General features: G+C 47.6%; 1 long non-coding RNA gene across 1 annotated transcript; it reads right to left on the minus strand.

Moving 5' to 3' along the window:
- Window positions 1-1,223: 1,223 nt before the first annotated feature.
- Window positions 1,224-10,820, minus strand: LOC144333381 (uncharacterized). Its single transcript, XR_013401990.1, has 2 exons — window positions 10,183-10,820; window positions 1,224-7,850 (listed from the first exon to the last, which is right to left on the minus strand). It is a non-coding gene; the product is annotated as an uncharacterized LOC144333381 (long non-coding RNA).
- Between the last annotated feature and the right edge of the window lie 8,937 nt (window positions 10,821-19,757).

Genomic DNA, 19,757 nt, shown 5'->3' on the forward strand with positions numbered 1-19,757 from the left:
ATAAAAATAAGGCACTACCCCGGTGTTTCCCATATGTGAGCCTGCCTTTTACGGCCTAGATGCTTGACTCTCATTAGCATTGTTAAAGAAAAGCTGTTGACTGTACGTGGGGGCAGCTCCAGCACTTCTGTATCGCAGGATTTGGGGACGGGGTAGTGGTCAGCAGGAATGGGGTATCTGCTTATTGAGCACACTGGTTTTTGGGGAGATGCTGATGGAGAATGCAGAAGGGTAAGACCCTCTCCCAGCACCCCCACCAGTTCTTGGCAGCATCCCAAATTAAGCCTTTGTTCCATGAACGGAGCCAGCACCAGGAATCAGGAGCGCTGCATGCCAGTTCCAGCTCTGATTCGCTGAGGGACTTTGTGCAATTCCAAAATTTTCCTAAGCTTTAGGATTCTGCTCTGTAAAGAGGTGGAGTTGGACCACATTATCTCTAAAATCCCTTGAAATGATTCTAGGCCTTGGAGGAAGAAAAAGAAATTGGAGACACAGTTTCTATCCAAGGAAATGCTAATGATGGTGAAACTGTAGCACCACACGGAAACGTTGATGAAACTACAAATGGTGAAAGTCATGGAAAACTCTACCCCCATTACTTCTGGCAACAGCTCCCGATTTCCATTTGGGAAGGTCACAAGCTTCCGGTTCCAGGGATGGAACTCATGACCTACAACATGTCCTGAGTCCAGCCACTTCTCACCAGCTCTGTCACCATCCCCGTTCCAGCCACTATTGTCTGGCCCCTGTTTCCCCACCCCTCTCCACACAGCAGCAAGGGGGCTTTTCCGAGCATAACTCGTGTCATGCCTCTTCCCTTCTGAAAAGCCTGTAGACTCCACCATGGTCAGAATGAAGCTCTGTCTCCTCCCCATGCCAGCAGGGCCTGGCCTCCCATGGTGTCTGCCATTTCCCCACCTCTCTTCCCCTTGCTCTCTGTCAGTCCACTCTCCTCTGTCCATACTGGCCACTGTGGCTCTTCCTTTATCAACCTGGCTTGTTCTGCTTCAGAGCCTCTGCACTGGCCCCCTCTGCCTAGAATATTCTGTTCCTGGATCTTCTCGCAGCTTCTATTCTCATTGCATTCAGGTCTCTACTCAAATGTCACCTCCTAAGAGAGCCATCTTATTTAAGCAGCACTCCACCCCATACCCCACATCACTCTCTACCCTCTTAATCTGCTGTGGATGGTTTATTTTTTAATATCTGTTATCATTTCCTAATTTTGTATCATTCTGTTTGATGTACTTGTTTGTTTTCTGTCTCCTACTGGTAAGTAAGCCCCAACAGGGTAGGGGTCTAACCTGTCGTGTCAATATTATGCCTCCGGAATACACAATAGTAGCTGGTACATAATAGATGCTCAATAAACACTTGGTGAGTGAGTGAGTAAGTGAGTGAGGTCAATCTGAGCATTCAGTGTCCCAGCCATATTGGTTGGTTCTGGTTTAGGGGTCACATGACTTAACCTGGTCCAGGCAGAGTGAATCTCAGGACTTTACCGGAACACTGAGTCATGGGTACCTGCTTTGGTCTGCTGGGCTAAGTGTTGTTGTGGTGTGAGGCTGAGGCTGCCAGAGCTTCCAGATGGAGTCAGGAACAGGCCAACCCAGGGGAAGAAGGACCAAGGGGCAAAACCTGCTGGCATTCTTAGAACCTGAATAAAGTCATACCCAAAGCCAGAACTTTCTGACTTTTCTAACTAATGGGAGCCAGTTGATTTCATAAGCACTGTCTAGTTAATCTTCACACGACACCGAAAGAGTTCCGCTTACCCACATTTCCCAGATGACAGAATCAGGCTGAGGAAGAAAAGTTGAGTGACTTCGCCAAGGTCACAGAGTCAGTAAGGGTCACGTTAGGGCTCGATTTAAGGTCTTCTCGCCCCAATGCTATGTTCAGTATTCTCCTCCCCAAGGCCTCTAATGGCCCGTTTCTGGGGAAGACAGCAGGCTTGCTGACATGACAGAGCTGAGCCAGGGTGGAGTCAGATCAGCCTCGCAGCAGAGCAACCTGTTTGTGTCATTTTTGTTTATATAGAGCTTTTCTTCAAAGCACTCCACCTGTTTTTGCAAATAACTATTACAAGCCTTTTCTGCAGCAAGTCAAGAAGAGACAAGGCAAACAATAGCAACAGATGTTTCCCAGCCTTAGAAACTGGTGAGTGGCCAGCCTTGTCAGCTGACGCAGCTGACAGCCCAGACTGACAGCACAGGCCTCTGTGATCCATCTTTGAGAAGTGACATGGCACCTCACACATGTTCAGTCCTCACTGTCCATTGGCCCCACCAGCAGGGTATGAGACAATGAAGCTCCTTATGTTTTAAAGAGTGGCCAGTGTCTGGCTTTTGTCCCTCCCAGGCTCCTCTCCCATGAGCGCCACTAAGGATGGCTTTGTTGGTCTGGACCGTGAAGTTCAGCTGCCTCCACTGGCCCTGCTCCAAGGATGAGCTTTGTTTCTCTGAGCTGGGCTCACACCATGTGAGTCCTGGGTCCAACTCCTAGGCCTGAGGTTTCCCAGCAGCCACCTTCGGACTGACTGCCCAGGTGACTGTTCTCAGGAACAAGCCTGCAGGGAAACATCTCAGCCACATGTTCTCACTTGTGCCCGAGGTGGCCAAACAGCATCTAAAGGACTCAGAGGAAGACCAAGGGGTGGCCCAGGCTCCCCTGCCAAGCCCCCAGGCTCTTAGTGAGGGGTGGGAGCCATGGGAGCTGTCTCCGTTCATCCATATAGCCTGCTCAACAGCCCTTTCCTTTCCTGGGCCTGGTTAAGAACTTGCAGTGCCTCTCACTTTGCCTCCCAGCCAGGCCATTGGGTTCCTTCCCAGTGCCTGCCTGCTCTGCAGCTGGACCAGGGCACAGCTCAACCTGAATCTCCTACCTGGGTGGTGGCACCCATGTCAGCATATGGCCCTGCAGAATGAGGCTGAAAAACCACCCAGTGAGCAGTCTGAATTCAACTAGTAAAGATCAGATGACAGTTTTCATGTGGACTCAAGTATTTACTTCTTTGGGCAGTTCTCAGAAAACCAGAGTCTAGACGGAGACTCACCAGTTTTTGTTTGCCTTTGCCTAGAACCCGCTAGGCTCTTACTAAATGACCATCTGACTCCACACACCTAAGCATCAGGTAATTCCCGTAAGTCCACAGTCTTCAAGCATGGAGGTGCATCAGATTCAGGGGGGAAGACTGGGAAGACTCTCCACCTGCAGAGATTTGGGTGCGATGAGTCTGAGATGAGCTCACAGTACACATCCCATGTTGCAGAGAAGAACAGAGCTGGTGAGCAGCACTTCTCCCTGGCTTCTCCATTCTCTCCTTCATGGGAGTGGACAGGAATCCCCTCATAATTTGTCCCTATGACAGCCGAGTTGTCCCCACTGGGGAGCAAGGCAACCCCTGATGTCATCAGGTGCAACACATAGCCAGATGAGCCCAGCGCTGGCCAGGCTGTGGTTATGCACTGCACACACCCAGCTCTTTGCATCCGGCTCACTCCTAGCCAGACTGCAGAGGCATGTGATAAGTGGCAGCCATTTAAAACCAGAGGGACTCTACCCTGTTAAAGGGGTGCCACTCTCAGTTCTGATGGAGACAGCAAAAGGGTGGATGTCTTTGGGACAGCCTCCCATAGCAAGAAGCAAGCTGTGCATTTGTTCCAGGATCACATTTCGCCCTTGGGTGAACTGGCTCGGAGCAAGCAGTATCATCTCTGCTCTGGAAGGTTGTTTGCCTAGGCTTTCTCCGCAGCTGTACTGGGCTACGCATGGCCATATTAGCGTCAGCAGTAAGAGCTGGCACTTTCCAGGTCCTCAGGAAACTTATTAATCCCCATTATGACTTTATCAGGTGGGCACTAAAATTACCTCCCGCCCTTTAGAGATAACTGAGGCGCAGGGAGGTTCATGACTTGTCTGAGAGCCCATGGCAAGGGAGTATCGGCTCTGGACAGTGAACCCAGGCAGTCTTGCCTCTGGAGTTCTCCACGGCTTGGACAGGAGAACAGGGCACCAAGTGAGTCTCAAGTCTGCCAGGCCAGTGCTCAGGGACCCATCCATTGGAAGGAGTGGTGATGTGGGCACCATTTGCCTCATGGGATGGAGGGGCTGGTGTAATCCGGGCACTTGAGGTCAAGGTTTTTGTGACTAATGCCATAGATATGTGACTGGGTGATTTGTTTTTCTCCTTTTTATTAAACTGATTGTAAGATTAGTGACTGGGGCATTCCATAAATGCACATCAGAGTGTTCCAGAGAGGTGCGGCTGGTAGGGCAGAGAGAGAAGGCAAACACCAGCCACCTGAAGGGCTGGGGGAACTCCAGCTTCTGTTTTCCAAAGACACAGCTTCCAAGAACAGCAAAGAGAAGCCAGACCAAGCTCCAAGGAGCATGCCCTGACAGCCCGCTGCGCATCCCGCCCGGGGTGGCTGGGCTGTCGTGGTCCTAGAGGGTCTGTGGGTCCCTACCCTCTCTCCCTCAGCCAGGTGTCTGGATACCTGAGCAGCAGTCCCCCTCCAGGGTCCCTTCCCTGCCAGGCATCAGAGCCACAGGGGAGACCCACAAGGAGCCTGCCTGATGCAATTGTAGCTGGCATTGTCTCCATACCTCACAAGCGTGCTCTCACTGTGAGGAGAGCCACCTGCCCTCTCTTCCTGTTTGTGTCTGTCCAGAAGAGTGCTCCCTTGCAGACACCTGTAGGGGAGGGAATCAATGGGATGGGACTCGTTAGCAGTCACCGCCCCTGCTGGAGCCAGTGGGCCTATGGGAGATGTTGGATGGTTCTGTTCAAACAAAAGAGAACAAGCAGTGGGTGGAGGCAGAGGGCAGCTAGCAGGACAGAGGAGGCTGGCGGGTGAGAGGGCGTTCAGAGTGGGGACAGTGGCTAGCTCTCTCTTGAGGGTGGTGGTGGGGAGTGCAACTGCTCCCTCAGTGGCTGTGGAAAAGTTGGTTAACAAGCAGCTGGGCCACGTGCAGTGGTTCATGTCTGTAATCCCAGAACTTTGGGAGGATGAGGCAGGAGGATTTCTTGAGGCCAGGAGTTCAAGACCCTGTCGCTACGAAAAAAAAAAAAAAAAAAAAAAGCCAGACGTGGTAGCTAAAGCCTGTAGTCCCAGCTACTTGGGGGGCTGAGGCAGGAGGATCACTTAAGCCCAGGAGGTCAAGGCTGCAGTGTGCAGTGATCGTGCCACTGCACTCCAGCCTGGGTGACAGAGCAAGACCTTGTCTCAAAAAAAAAAAAAAAAAAAAAAAAAAGATGTAAAAGGCAGCCTGACCCCCTGACCCCGGGATGATGCAGGCTGGATGCAGGAAATAGGAACTGCTCTGGAAACCAGAACTGGAGGGGCCTGAGATGGAAATGGATGGACTCGGCTGGCTGAGCAAGGAATCTGGAATTTAAGGAAAGGCTCCCAGGAAGAGCTGCAGCCTCGGCTGGACAAAGCTGCAGTCCATGTCACCCTTTGGCTTTAGCTAATCTGCATGGGGACTGGCCCTGACAGAGACAAACACGCCTGAGGCACTTCCTGAGGAGGGGGTGAGGGAAAAATGGAAGGCAGCATCTCTGAGCCTCTGTCCCAGATGGAGGCTGTGATGGGGAGGCCCCAGTCTCAATCCAACACATACAGTGAGTGTCTACGGTAAGCAGCTGAGCATCTCTGTCTTCACACATCCCCCACAAACACATGCTATACAGGCACATCTGCAAACAAACTCATGACACATATATACCTCCCACAAACACAACACAAAAGGACATCAAAACACACACACATGGTATCTTGTATGACTTCTCCCTTGGAGCCAGGTTCTGGAACTGTGCCACAGCCTTATCATGAGGAGTGTTAGATCTTCGGTGACTAAATCCCCTTGGATAAAGTCCAATGAGGTCTTCTTGTTCCAAATTCTCCAGCAAATGCTGTTGCAGTGAGGTTCCTACTGGGACAGAATCACAAAGCCAGATGCTAACTGAAGTGGTCATCTAGCACCTAAGGGAACGGGCAGGACACCCCCCAATCCTCCCCCGGGGATTATAGTTGCCTCATTTTAATTCATTCTTGGAGGAACACATGATCCAGTCTCAATCCCAGAAGTCAATAAAATCTTCTTAGTGTGGAAATGGTGCAGAGTTACCATGGTTTAGAACCAGGCTAACAATATGTTGCCCTCATAGTTTCTCTCTTATCATTACTTAAAGCATGACTTTTTGCCGGAATCCATCATCTTTTATCCAACACGAGTCCTCTTGTACATTCTCTCCCTCATGCACATAAGAATTGCTTTATAGTGGGAGACAGGGAGCCTTCTGGGATTGTGTTTGCAGGGTGGAACTCTCCTGGAGGCAGGGCAGGCACTTAAGAGAATGAAAAACACAGCAGTCCAATGGCATTGATCTGAAAATCTCTGGAAGGCACCAAGCCCAAAGGTGTCTATAGACAGCAGACCACGTCTCCTACTCAGCTAACCTTTCATCCTGTGGTTGGGAGGAGCCTGACACTTGGGTTGGCTAAAGTTTGAAGGCTCACCTACTTCAGGTCTTTAGGTACAATTCATCCTGTTCGGGGCTGCCCAGTGGCCCTGTTGCTAGTTAGGAAGTGGGTTGGTAACCCTTGGTCTTTTCTTTGGGGAAAAATCAAACCCATATGCTTCTTCAATAATCAGAAAAGGACAGCAAACACAGAGGACAGTGGGGATGAGAGAGGAAAGCTCTTTGCAGCTTTAAATGTCTAACAACTCAGCCACGAAGCCTAAGCATTGAAAGCAGCAGGTTTTGCAGGTTGTTAGTTCTCAAAGTGAACAGCTCCTGTTACAGTAGGTAGCTAGTCAGGCATGAGCCTAGCAGGAGAGGGCTCCCTGACACACATACCAGGAGTGTCAGGCAACCATCAGGTGATGGTCAGGCGGTTGTTAACTCTCTCAAATAGTAATTGGTCACAGCCAGTGCCAGGGAAAGGCAGGCTCCCAGTAAATAGAAAACACTTGAAACTGGTGATGAGCAGCTTCCCGATAAGATCTCAGGAGTTGGGCAAGGGCTCCAGCATGCGCATTAAGAGGCAAAATGGCAGAGTTTAACTGGTGTAGGACCTTCCTCTAGGAATGCTAGCCTAGGAAGGGAGGATGCCTCAGGTGAGCATGCGTACAACTCCAGTCAACACACTACACATGTTCCCTTCCCAAGCCCTGGCAGGCCACCCCGAGGAAAGAATCGGGAGAAGGAACACACAAGACCCCAGAAGTATGCCAACATATAAACCCCAAGTCAAAAGATCAAACAGGGCAGGTGGCCACTCAAGCCACTTGCCTGGCCCTCTTCCAAGTGTGCCTTCCTTTCATTCCTGCTCAAAAGCTTTTTTATTTTATTTTATTATTTTATTTTATTTTTTTGAGATGGAGTCTCGCTCTGCCGCCCAGGCTGGAGTGCAGTGGCGCAATCTCAGCTCACTGCAAGCTCCGCCTCCTGGATTCAAGCGATTCTCCTGCCTCAGCCTCCAGAGTAGCTAGGGTTACAGGCGCCCGCCACCATGCCAGGCTAACTAAAGCTTTTTAAGAAACTTTCACTCCTGCTCTAAAACTCCCCTTGATCTCTCCTGCCTTATGCTCCTCAGTCAAATTCTTTCTTCTGAGGAGGCAAGAACTGAGGTTGCTGCAGCCCTGTGCAGATACGGATAAGTTCCACTGCTAGCATTTCCACCAGGGCCGAGACGAAAGTTCTTGAAGGCAGTGTTGTTTCAGCCAGTGCTCCCAGTTCGTGCAGCAGCAGGAGTGCAGCTGACGCTAATCCACAGACTCCTAAGGGCTTTCCTGTGTGGGCAACTTCTGCCTCCCCCAGGGCATCTCCTCCAGAGTAATTGCTAAGGGGAGCAAGGAAAGAGGATAATTTTCAGCTGTGACCTTTCTGCTAGGCAATCTCTCAGTTATCAGTGGCTGATATGTTTAAAATGATATTTGCAAGGGGGATGACCTTCATTAAATAAGGTCAAGGGCACCATTAGGGGAGGGAGCTGAGAGACACCAGAAGAGTGACAAAGAGACAAAGACAGAATCACAGCCCTCCCCGGGGTTGTTGACTGAATTCTGAAAGATTGAAAAGTCCCTAAGGCAGCAACCACAGCTTCCCAACATTGAAGGGAGTCGAGTCACCTGCTGGCTTACCAGCAAGCTCCCTGGATATGCAATAAATAAAAGCAAAGGGTAAAGGTGAGACCTGGCTGCCCGGGAGCTCAGTTGGCTGAATCCTTAAAAGAGCTCAGGTATTTAATTTAAATCACCTGGTGAAAGGCATTTCCCCCCACCCCAGCAGTTCTGTCTAGACGTTTCCCACCCACTCTTCCAAAAAAAAAAGAAAAGCCCAAAAGAGTTCCCTAAGGGCCCTGGGAAAAAGCAAGAAATAAATAGGACCATCAACTGTAGCTGCCAGTGAATTGTTAAAGTCTGTATATGGTTTGCAATTACCTACAAAAATCAGACTATCAGAGCATTCTCAAGTACTATTCCAGGTAAAGGTATTCTTGGGGCCTCAAAGATATGATTGCTTCAGCTTTGTCTTGGTTTCTCCTGTAAGTCCTTTGAAATACCAGCATGGTTCATGTAAAGAAGAAACAGTGTGATGAACAAAAGAGCATGTGTCTGGGGTCAAGGACATCTGTATTTCTAACCTGCTCTGCCTTTTCCCAGCTAGGTGATTCCGGGCAAGTTATCAAATTCTCTTAGCCTGAGTTTCATCATCTGCCAAAGGAGATGCCCATTTGGTGTTTTGTGGGCTGCAATCCCAGAAAGCCTAAGGCGAAAAGCTGAAACAACCAAGGGGTTGACTGGCTGGCATCGCTGAGCCCAGAGCACCAGCCATAGCTCCGTCCAGGCCCTCCCACACCCTTTCTCTGCGAGTTTTTGGCTCTTCTCTCTGCTATGTGTTGAGCAGCACAGAAACGGATGCAGCAGGTCTAGGCCTTATATCCATACACTAGGAAGTCAGTGGCAAGAGACATCTCTAGTAACCCTCTTTTAAGATAAAGCAAACTTCTTTCCCAGAAGCACTTAGCTAACTGTCTCTTGTTTCCTATTGGCCCAAAGAAGTCACACCTCATTTCTCAACTAATTGCTATGGCAAGGAGATCGGCCTTGAGCTGTGTTCCTCAGCCTATTGATCACAAAGGACTCCTCTTGGATCAGTGAAGCCCTCCCTTGGAGCTGGGAGTGCAGTCCTCTTACTGGGACAGCCAAGGGCTGGGGAGAGCAGGAGCTGTATTTGGGGAGAGGAAATGGATCTGCTGCTTAGATAGGCAGCAATTCCAACTCACAGAAGGTGGTGGGAATTAAATGAGATGTGTGAAAGCACTTAGCCCGGCCCCTGACACATAGTCAGTACCATAAGAGGGAGTGAGAGAGAGTAAATACAGTAAGACAGAGGAAGGCAGAAGGTGGGGAAGAACACCATAGATGAAGTGAAACCAGAAATGAATCATTCACATATCTGGGGAGCTACAGCTTAGAGAGTGTGCTTCTAGTTACCCTAAAATCTATTCCAATAGCTAACCTACCATCACCACACTAGTGCTCAACCCCACTCCCCGCCCCAAACGCAAACATTTCATGTATTAGGGTCAAGACCATCCTCAGGATGCTTCTAAACTCTGGAGTAGAAATCAGAAGACCACTGACTGGCTGGAAGACACAATTCTTCTGAGCCTTCATTTCCCCCCATTCATTTGCTCTTAATTTCCACCTTTGTAAGTGGCCTTATGTCGTGCCCATAGATGCCCAAAATGCCCCAATACTGTCCAGCAGAACTTTCTGCAAGGATGGGAATGGTTTTGGTGCTGTCCAGTACGGTAGCCACTGGCCACATGTGGCTACCAAGCACTTGAAACATAGCTAGTTCAACCTAGGAGGTGAATTTTTTATTTTAGCTACTTTTAATTGAAATAGCCACATATGGCCAGTGGCTACCAGAACGGGTAGTGTAGCTCTAGACTGTACCTTCCTGAAGGCTGAGACAGAAGTTTCTGCTTCCTCTGTACCTCACCACTGCCTTGAGGCAAGTGTGGGGCCCTCGGAGGGCCTCCCGTAAATGCATGTCACCAACTAGCTAAGTGCTCCCAGTTTGCACGGAATCATGAATAGACCTGCTCAGCAAAGGTGAAGTGACTGAGCCCTTGTGGTTTAATGGAGAAAAACAGAACTAACCTGGGCACTGAGAGTGAGCAACGCCTGCTCCACTCTGCAGCAATGGATTGCCGCACTCTCCAGGCCGTGTCAGTCTGTCCTCACGGGTCTTTGCGCGTGTGTGTGTTGTGTGTTGCATGAGAATGGCCTTGGGAGGGTGAGAGGAGCTGCCTGCTCCTCCAGCCCTGCCTCCCCAGTGGCTGGCCTCCGTCCTGTCTCCTGCTCACTTGAGGCGCTTGCTGAGATGATACAGGCTTGAAAAGAGGAGGGGGGAAAACACACTCCGGGAGCTGAGGGTCTGAATGCATTCTATCCTGACGGCTGGGAGATCACCCCTTCCACCACGGCGTTCAGCCAGCGCCCCCGCTGACACCCTCCCGGGAGTAACAAGAGGCCTTTTCTTCTCAGAGCATCGAACGTTTCCATGGGCACACTTCACCTCTCTCCTCCCGGGAAAGGCCACAGCTGATGGCTCCGCGGCATCCTCAGGGAGCTGTGATGCCTTCCCCCCACTGCCATCAAGATGATCAAAGCTCTGCCATCTTTAAATCGAATCCAGGAGGTTCACATTTAGGGCTTGCCTTCAGCTGGGGCAGGGAGTAGTGTCCTCATAAAAATCCCCTGCTTCTGAACGGAGCCATGAAGCTTGATTCACTGATAAAATCTCATCCTCTTCTCAGGTATTTATCACGGTCTGTGCACCACCTAGAGGCCACTGTCTTAAACTCTTTCCAGTAAGCAACCTGTCTCCTTCCCTCACCAACAGAAAGACCCCAGAAAGCCTGTGTTTCCTGAGCAGGCTCCACTGTGCTTCCACTTTCTCGGAGTCGGCTTTCTGTGATCCCACGCAGCTCTCACGGAGTCCCCAGACTGAAGCAGACCCACTCAACCAGAACAGCTTTCTAACACTTTCTAGCCTCTGTCAAATGAAAAGAACTTTTTGGTTTGTCTTCAGAAGTAAGAAAGGTACCTAGGAAAGATGAGCTGAGCCTTCCAGCTGATGTCCAAACCTACACGAGCTCTCAGTGCTAGGAGATTCTTGCAGCCGTCTGACCCGCACTCCTGGCTGGGTCTTCCTGTATGGGGCCCATTCTCCCAGAACTGGAGCTCCTGTCCCCTTCACCCTCCCTCCCATGACCATGTCGCTGCCACACAACACAGACTAGGAGCTGTCCCCAGGAGATGACACCATCTTAGGGGAATTGATACCGAATATGTTATTGTTGTCATTGTTTGCTCTCGTTTATTGTGGCAAAATATATATAACATTTACCCTTTAGCTTTTTTCAAGTGTACGATTCAATGCTGTGCAACTGTCACACCCATCCATTTCCAGTACATTTTCATCATTCCAGACAAAAACTCCATGCCCATTAAACTACAACTCCTCCTCCTTCCTTCCCCTCAGCTTCCGGTAACCTCTACCCTACTTTCTGTCTCTGTGACTTTGCCTATTCTGGGTACCCCCTATAAGTGGAATCGTACAATATTTGTACGGCTGTGCCTGTGGAAACTGCTGCAGTCTACAGGAAAGGCAGAGCCAAGTTCAAACTTCTCAAAACAAACAAGGAAGGGTCCGTTGTTTGGGAGCGTGGGCAAATCAAGCCTCAGCTGGTGTTTACTGTCTCCATTTTAAAGTGATCTGAAGAAAGCTCTACTGCAGAGCTGCAGGTAACTAGAGGATCTGACCCTGGAGGTTTGAGGTCAGGCAGGAGGCAGCTCTGAGTGTCTGGACGTGTTGGCGTGGGAGTTTCTGGGTTTGCGTGTCTGGATATAACCTCCGGATTCAAGGGGGGTGATGTCTACACTTCTTTCTTCCTGTACTTGACAATGAACCGATGGTGTACTTTATAGTCATTTTCTTATTACACTAACAGAATGGACCCTCTTGTAATATAAATGACTATTACAATTTGTGTAGGTTTCAATTATTTTTATATTATGAAACTACAATTCTGTAAATGCTGCATCCCAGGGAGAAAGGGATTGGAGCACCAGAGTGAGTCATTGTAATAGTGACAATTAACATTTATACAGCATTTAGTGGTTGATAAAGCAGCTTTCATAACCATGAACTCATTTCTTATAATAAGCAGAGAACATAAAAAAGTAGGAAGAGTTTATAAGAGACAACCAGAAAAGATGCATCATGTATTGGTTTCAAGAAAATAATGATCATCTCAGATCTGCAAAAGGGATTTAAACCTTGGATATCTCCTTGACTGAAAAGACTGAAAAGAGGGACTCAGTAGGAGTTCTCTGCCCCCACCCACCCCCACCAGGAACAAGAAAACTACATATGAGAGAAAAGCATATTTGACTAGGAATTATAGGAAATTTGAGATGTTCAGGACACACCCTCCTAAAGCTGACCTCTAAGTCAAGCTTTCTCAGTCGGTAAGTGGGAAACATTGGGTTGATTAATAGGATTTCTTTGCAGGACTTCTCAGATCCTTTAATATGCTAATGTGCATTTTGACTTCCCAGAGTGAGACTACAGTATACAGTGTTTCCCACACATAGTTGATAATGGAGTAGTGTTTGAGACTAATGTTCCTTAGGACACAGTTTGGGAAGTGCAGACTAAAATGGGTGGGTCCTTGAACCCAGGAGAAACCAGGACCACCAAAACATGGAAACAAAGAGCTTTCCAGAGAGGTAAAGGAAGCTGATGATCTAAGCAGAATGGTCTGAAGCTCAGAAAAAAATGGAAACAGCAGGGGCTTACTCCTGGAGTGGGTACAGGGCAAGTCTGAGAGCAGAACGTCCAGCCGCAGAGCTTCCATGGTGGCCCGGCCCGCTTGTGTGGTCAGGGCAGCATCTTTCCTTCCATCTTCACCAGGTTGGCAGCAGTGGGGCCACGTCCCCCCAAGTTCATAGAGAGTCTCTCAAACTGGTCGCACCCCACCACACGGGAATGCAAGGAACCTCAAATCATTTAGTCCTATGGAAACCACACTTAAAAAGAGCCACCAATCCAGATTTGGGAACCCCTCCATCATACTTTTTGGATGACATATTTGTTTGAATGGGATTTAATTTTTATCACATGTTATAAAAGTTATTGAAACTTTGCTTCCCGAGCCCTTTAAATCAGAATCCTAGTAATAGCTGTCACTTTGAACTGCTTTCTGGGTGCCAAACAGTGTGCTAAGCCCTCCGCATCTACATCGTTATCAGACTCTCACAAGCCTTTGTGGGAGTTTTGATTACTTTCTTTATTTCACAGATGAGGAAACTATGTCTTAGAAATGTTAGGTGTCTTGTCATTGATCACACAGTTAGTAGGTGATAGAGCCCGGATGCTAACTCAAGTAATCTGGCATTAGAAGCTCCGTGCGTAACCATGAGGCTTTACTGCCTCATCATATGTGGAAAAGAAGACAGGCTGCCCCACCTACATGGCAACCCTTCCGAGAGAATCTCAGTTTATTCCAGGAAGCCAAGTCTGTATTCCTCAGCCTTCCTTTCAGCTAGGTGTGCTCAATGAAGCAGAAGTTGTCAGGAGTAGCTTCTGGGATGGCTACTTAAAAAGGCTACCCTGCTTCAAGACACACCTTGTCAAACTTTTTTCTGCATCCTTTTGCCTAACACCTGGATGTGATGGCTGGTGTGTCAGCAGCCAACCTGAACCTAAAGCAGGTGATGTCCCTCACCTGCTTAGGATGACAAAGCAGGAAGGTAGAAGTCTGGGTTCCTAACAATCATGGAACCCACATGCCAGCTATGGACTGCATACCTCCAGAGAGAAATTAGCTTTATTATATTTAAACCACCTTTATTTGGGTTTTCTATTCTATGCAGATGAAGCTAATACTAACAGATACACCAGGCCATACTCCCAATTGTGCCTCCTGGTCTTTATTTGCCACTGCCTGCCCCATCAATGAAGAGTTTCCTCCATTAAGCTCTGTTTCCCTTCCACACCCCATTCCCCAGGGATGCATGTTCCCTGGCTGTGTGACTCAAGTCTGAAGTCCCGGTTTTCCACATCCGCCCAGCCTCTCCCTTTCTAGATCTTACAATTAATACTGCAACCAGAGAGCTGGGCCTTGTATTCGTTTCAGCATCATTCAAAATAGTAATCAGAATGTTTTATACCAACAGCTGTTGAGGGAGAAGCATGGTTTGTGTAAAAAGCACTTGACCTAGTAGAAAAATAAGGGGGTGACTCTATCCTTTGCAAGCTGCAATAATGTAAAGAATCAGTAGGCAATGTCTTCCTTGCCGTGGGTCTGAGACCCCCTGACTCAGCAGTAATGACTTTTCCATTTTATAGAGAGCAGATGGGATTTCAATGGACTGTGACTATTGTCTATTTTCTCTAAGAAACATACACCAAGATCTATGCACCTCTTACAGGTGATAGTATGCATAGCTGCAAAAAGAAAGGTAATATTTACAACTTCCTACTTAAACACTTTCCTTTAGAAATCAGACTTTGCTCTCCCCCACCCCCAAAAATAAGTAAATAAATAAATAAACAAATAAATAAAGGAGACATGGATCCTTCTGTTTTCTAGATGACATAAGAGAGTCATGATTGAAGAGCACCACAATGCCCCCTTTTTTGCCCTAAAGAAAACAATAAAATGGAGCACTTCTGGATATAATAAATATTCCTTCCACTCTTGGGGAAGGAAAAGGGGGTAGAGTTTGGAGAGAGCAATGGAGGACTCCTTGGGTGGCTGGCAAATTTCTGTCTTCCAACACATATTCGTTATAAGAATTTTGGCCTTATTTAGAATCCACTTGTTTTATGCCATATTCTGTATTTGTGTTTTATTTAACATAAATGGTTAAAAGGAGGGGAGATCACATCTTCCCATTGGAAATGTCTCTTAGTCATGTTCATTTGTAGATAGCAAAGGGATTTTTTCTAACATCCATCCCATCAGCAAGGAAGCAATGCTAGCTCCAGAAAATGGAAGAATTCCATTTCTGCAGGTGGAGATACGACAATAAGAAAATATCAATTGCTCACATTTCCCTGAGTACCTATTCCAACTAGTTACAATCGAAGAAGCAGTGTGTGCGTGTGTGTGTTATTTTCTAATCTTTAAGCAATCTATTGAGGCAGGTACTTTCATCATCCTCATTTACAGATGGGGAGACTGAGGCACAGAGCGGTAGAGTAACTTGCAGTTAGTGAGTTCTGAGGTCAGAATTGAAATACAGGCAGTCTGGGTTTTGCTTCTAATCCATTTGACTGGGAGGGTGGGAGGGGAACCTGCCAGAGTGGCCAACTGTCTTGGTGTGCCCAGGACTTTGGGGTTTCCTGGGACATGGGACTTTCAGTGTGAAAACTGGGCAAGTCCCAGGTAAACTGTAACAGTTGATCACCCTAGATGGGCTCCTCCCTGCATGTCTCAGATGCAGGGACAATCTCCCTTAAAACAAAACTCAGGTGACAGCTGGGTCATTGCGATGCATCTGTGAGCCACAAATCCCCATCAGTGTGTACACCAAGAAAAAAAGAGGTCTGGTGGCTCAGAGCCTGGCTAGGCCAGAGGCCTCCCTGGGATTGAGTCAACTTCCTAATACAGAAAGCTGAATTCATCCTGACACTTAGAAAAAAAAAATCAACGGTAGCATAGGAATGATTTGAATGAGAACAAAATTTACATTTCTTTATACTGGGCCACAAATCCTCCTTGGACTTCCCATCAGTCTAGACCATGTTTCATTCTGTCAGTCACTCTGAGACAGTACCGAGGTCTTAGAGACAAGGATTTGTGCACATCGCTGTAATCCCTTTCTGTGGAACAGGGCTCAGGGCATCCACAAATGTCACACGTGCCTCTGCAGCTGACTCGGGGCTGTTAGTGTTCAGCTCATTGTTGGAGGGGATATGATTCAGCAGAGGCCACACAACTTGCCACCAGCATCTCTTTCCTCTGGTGTATAATGAATGGGAGAGGCATACATGTAATTGCAGAGTCACAGAGGTGGAAGGGACATAGGGGGAGGTGTGCAGCCAGCGCTCTGTGGGGAGGTGTTTGATTCTGCAGTCGGTAGCGGGGGGTGGGGAAGCAAGGACATAAAAAAATGACAACTGTCTGACTAAATTTCATTCACATTCCTCACTACATCACCTTCTACGTTCATTCAACAAATACTCATTAAGCACCTGCTCAGTGTTTATTCTAGGTGATCTGTGGTGCTCCTTGGCTTATATTATGGATGCACCACTCCAATCTCTGCCTCCAGCTTCACACAGCATTCTCCCTGTCTCTCTATCTTCACATGGCCATCTTCTTATAAGAGCACTGGTCATGGCCAGGCACAGCGGCTCATGCCTATGATCCCAGCACTTTGGGAGGCCAAGGCAGGAGGATTGCTTGAGCCCAGGATTTCGACACCAGCCTGGGCAATATAGTGAGACTCCATCTCTACAAAATACTTTTTTAAAAAATCAGCCAGGCATGATGGTGTATGCCTGTAGTCCCAGCTACTTGGGAGACTGATGTGGGAAGATCATCTGAGCCCAGGAAGTTGAGGCTGCAGTGAGCTGTGACTGTGCCACTGCACTCCAGCCTGGGCAAGAGTGACAGCCTGTCAAAAAAAAAAAAAGAGAGACTGGTTGCATTGGATTAGGGCCCCCCTATTCCAGTGTGACCTCATCTTAACAAATTCAATCTGCTAAATCCAAAATTCCTATTTCCAAATAAGACTACATTCTGAGGAGCTGAGGATTAGGGTTTCAACATACCTCTTTGAGGGGGACACAATTCAACCTTGAATTGTGACCCTGGATGACAGTGACCCTGGGCAAGCGCTTTAGTTCCCTCATCCACAGAATGGGGATGACAATAGTACCAACCTCTGAGGATCAATGAGTTAATAAATACACAAAACTCTCAAAGCAGTGCATTGAATGAAGTAAGTGCCATTTAGGAATTTACCATTATTTTATTTTTTATATGCCGGTTATGAACCACTATGTTGGTTTCACACCCCACATTTTAAAGAACATTGCTCACACAATATGATTCCAACATGGTTTCCAAGGCCTTCATGATTGGCCTCGGCTGACCACTTAGCCTCCTCTATCCCAGTCTCCCCTCCCACACGTAACTCGTTTTCAGTTACCTGAATATGTCATAATCACTTTTGTTCCCAGGGTTTCATTCAGTCTCTCATTCTACTTCTATACCCAATCATCTGGAAAATGCCTATTTTATCCTTCAGGTCTCAGGCAAACAGCACCCCCTCCAGAAAGTCTTTCCTCACCACCAGTTATGAGCCCTTTAGTTCTATCTGCATAGTTCTTAGATGCTAGAATATAAATACCAGTTTGCTTGTCTGGAACCTTCCGTACTGTAAGCTCTCCAGGATGCCATCTGACTTATTAACTACTATATGACCAACACCAAATACAGTGTCTGGAAAACAGTCTTGGTTGCCTACCCAACAGCCATTTGTTCCCTTTTTCTTTACCTAATTGATTTCTTTTCTAGTACCAACAACTCCAGAAGACCAAGAGAGATCTAAGGTTGATTCATGATTGATCTGTTCCAATCATGGAAACCTATTCACCCTCCCAGAGGCTGACTTAGGGATGGGCAACGTGACCCACTCTGGTCAGTGAGACATGAGGAGAGATATGCTGGAATGACATCTGAGAAGCAGGTTCAGGAACACTTTGAAGAGTTTCAGGAGAGGAAAGAACCCATCCCTGTTTCCAGGTGAGTGGGAGGCAGCTGCTCTACAGCCATGATGAAAGGCACAGGGACAGATACTCACCTGCTGAGGATGGCAGAGCTAAAGTATGGGACGAACCCAAGTCTTGATGATTTTGCTAAGACTTCACATCAGCCAGCCCTGGAACCGCCCTGCTGCTTGACTTCTTGTGATGCAATAATACCTTTTCACTATATTACCTATATCATAATATTGTGATTGTATCTCACTATAGAGATAATACTGTTTTCCTTGTTGTTTATTTAAGTAACATGTTCTGTCACTTGAAGTTGAACATAACCTGACAGGCACTCAGAAAATATTGTTGACTGCACAGGTGTTTAGATGTTAAACATGCTAGAGATGGAAAAGAGAGATGAGAACTAGAAGGCCAGCCATGTCCCAGGAGCCAGGCACCGGAGGCCTGTTTCATGTGCATCGTAGAATTCAACCTTCCCAGCAAGTTTGTGACCATACAAAGTTTATCCATTTTAGAGATGAGGAAACTGAAGCTCAGGAAAGTTTATCAACCTATCCAAGATCACGGAATTATTAAGTGCTGCAGCTGAGCAATATTTAGTTACTCTTTTATGAAGACTTAGTTCAGCATTTTAATTCAGACTTCTCATTCATAACACAGGATTTTAAAATTTCTTTTTTTTTTTTTCCATTTCCACTTCCCATGGGTTTTTACCTACCAGTTTAAGTTAAGCATTCTAATTTTGATGTTATCCTGGTCACTCCCAATGTTTGACCATACTCATGCTTACTTTCCCACGTTACTTTATCGGTGCCATCGCGCTCTCTCTTTCCCTCCAGAGTATCTGAGCCCAAGGGACACTCCCGTGTGATTTGGTCTCCCTAAGCACTCCCCTACCTCCCTTCAAGTTAATGTTGGAGCGTCTCCAGGGCTGACTTGGGAGAGGAGCCGGCAGGACAAGCCGGCAGGCCGGGCCAGTGCACCCTCTTGGCAGGAAGCCTGGGTGTGGGAAATAAATCCCAGGTTTGTCTGCTTCCAAAACACATGCTTTTCACTACACCATGAGGCCTGAATAGATGCATGTGGCCTACAAGTATATTCTATTTAGCCGTCTGAGAAAGAACAAAACTCATTTGAGCAGCTTTCTGCAGCCCTTTTCTCCTCCCCTTAGTGGGAATGAGTGACGGGAACAGAGAATACGGTCCTTCCTCTACCCGCCAGAATGTCTGCTTCTTGCAGCCAGCATTTCACAGATGAATGCCGAAGAAAATGTCTTAGCTGCATCCAGGGAATTTCAAGTGCTTTCCTCCTGTTTCTGAGGGAAAACAAACAAACAAACAAACAAAAACTGTCTTTTTCTGCAGCAAAGCCCCGGGAATTGGCTGTGTAAAGGGCTTGTGAGCTGGGAATCATGTGCCCTCTAGTGGTCATCTCTAGGAAGTCCCAACCAGATGGTCTTTTCCACAGAAAACAGCAGGAGGAACCGGTACAGAGTGTGGGAGACAAGAAGAGAATGCCTCCGAACACCTACATAATAAGCTGTAATGGTGGAAAGCCATGTGCTTTTGGATTTTATTGAAAATGCCAAATCCAGGTCGTGAATATTGAAATGGACGTCTGAGCAGTGCACAAATCCTCTCTGGTCTTACCGAAGCTTCCCAGGATTAGCTTCCCAGCACAGAGCCCCTAAGGCTTGATTGGTTTTGCAAAGCAAGGATGCTGAGCTGGAGAAAATCCACCAGCCAGAATTCCTGTTGGGAAGGGAAAGTTATTTCTGATGGGAAAATATTTGGTAAGAAGCTGAGGCCTGTGTGGACAGAATGGTCTAGGGTTTGTTTTTGTTTGTGTGTTTTGTTTTGTTTTTTGTTTTTGAAACGGAGTCTCGCTCTATTGCCCAGGCTGGAGTGCAGTGGTGCAATCTCGGTTCACTGCA

This window comes from Macaca mulatta, chromosome 12, assembly GCF_049350105.2.
Source record: "Macaca mulatta isolate MMU2019108-1 chromosome 12, T2T-MMU8v2.0, whole genome shotgun sequence".
Taxonomy (NCBI): domain Eukaryota; kingdom Metazoa; phylum Chordata; class Mammalia; order Primates; family Cercopithecidae; genus Macaca; species Macaca mulatta.